General features: G+C 41.0%; 1 non-coding gene across 1 annotated transcript; it reads left to right on the top strand.

Annotated features, from left to right (window-relative positions):
- The first annotated feature begins 1,046 nt into the window (after nucleotides 1-1,046).
- On the top strand, nucleotides 1,047-1,118 carry Trnag-ucc. Its single transcript has one exon. It is a non-coding gene; the product is annotated as a tRNA-Gly (tRNA).
- The last annotated feature ends 619 nt before the right edge of the window (nucleotides 1,119-1,737 follow it).

Raw genomic sequence — 1,737 nt, forward strand, 5'->3', positions numbered from 1 at the left:
AGTAGTTGCAGCGGACGTGGAGTTTTTATTTTTATCTCAGTGTTTTCCTGGAATATACTTCTGAACGCAAAGGTGAGAATTGTACAGCGCCGGTCATGTAACGGTCAGCATGATGGCCTTCCAAACTGCCCATCGAGATTCGACCTACGTCCGACACTGTTGGGGGTGAAGGGTAGCATTTAGATTTTTTTCATCTCCATGGTTTTCCAGCAAAATACTTCTGAAAGCAAAAGTTGAAATAGCCAGGTGTGAATGGTGTAAGGGTCAGTAAGGGTCTTCTATGCAGTCGACCCGGGTTCGACTCCCAGCGGGCGCAGTTATTTGAAATATGGAGTGTTTTCATTTTTATTTTAGTGCTTCCAAGAAATATACTTCTTAAAAGAAATCTCGGACTAACCGGGCATCGGTGGTGTAACTGTCAGTATGTTTACCTTGCAAGCAGTCGATCCGGGTTCGATTCCCAGCCGACGCAACAAAAGTGTGTAATTCCCAATGAGAAGTTTTTTTGTTTTTTTTTTTGTTAATTATTATTTCATGTCAGTATTTTCCAGAAATACACTTCTGAATGGTAGAGAAAGTACAGCCAAGTGTCGGTGGTATAACAGGCAGCATGGAATACCTTTCAAACAGCCGATCGGGTCAACTCCCGGCGGACACGGGCACATAAAAAAAAAATTGTGTTTTTTATTTTTATCGTAGTATTTTCAAGGCGTATACTTCCGAACACAATCGGAAGAATAGGCAAAGCATTGGTAGTGTAACGTTCTGTATGGTTGCCTTCAAAGCCATAGATCGGGGTTCGACACCCGGCCAACGGGTTTGTAACAGAACGGTGATATTTTTATTTTTATCTCACTCTTCTCTAGGGATATACTTTTAGACACAAAGCTAGAAGCTTCCAGCCATCGGTAATGTAACGATCGCCATGGTTGCCTTCTCAGCAATCGATCTACGATTGACTCCCGGCTGACGCAGTCAGATAGTGCTCTCTATTTTTAACTGTTTTAAAGAAACTTACTTCTCCACACAAAGTGAAAAGCAGCAAGGCGTCGGTGGTGTAACGGTCAGCATGGTTGCCTTCCAAGCAGTCGAGCCGGGTTCGACTCCCGGCCGACGCAGTCGCTTAAAGAAATGTTTTTTTTTTTTAATTTTTATCTCAGTATTTTCCAGAAATATACGCTTTAACACAAAATTTTCGGTAGCCAGGTACCCATGGTTTAACGATCGGCATGATTGCTTCCCAAGTAATCGATTCGGTTTCGGTTTCCGGGTGACGCAGTTTCTTCGAAAGAATGGAAATTTTTTTTTTTTTTCCTCAATGTTTTCCAGAAATAATGTTTTGAACGAAAACGCTGGTGCAACAGAGCGTCGATGGTCGGATATTCGCCATGATTACCTTCCAAGCAGTCGATCCGGATCTTTTCGGTTTGAACGGCAGTTTTTTCTAGCGGTGTCATATAAAATTGTCACCCATAATTATGACCCTAGTATCAATCTATTGCATTTCAATCTGTTTTAGGGTTAGGGTTAGGGGTGCGGGGAAGGGTATCTTTTTTTCTTCAGAAATGTAAATAAACCCAATCTGTTTCTTAAACGAGGGACATATTCATACGGCAAGAATGTTTTTTTTACCTCAATAGACGTCATTGATCGGTTGAAATTGCAGAATTTGAAGAAAAAGAACAACAAATATCTTACAAAATATAGAATTTTCTCAATAAAGCCAAGAGAAAAAGA

Source organism: Octopus sinensis, linkage group LG19 (genome assembly GCF_006345805.1).
Source record: "Octopus sinensis linkage group LG19, ASM634580v1, whole genome shotgun sequence".
Taxonomy (NCBI): Eukaryota; Metazoa; Mollusca; class Cephalopoda; order Octopoda; family Octopodidae; genus Octopus; species Octopus sinensis.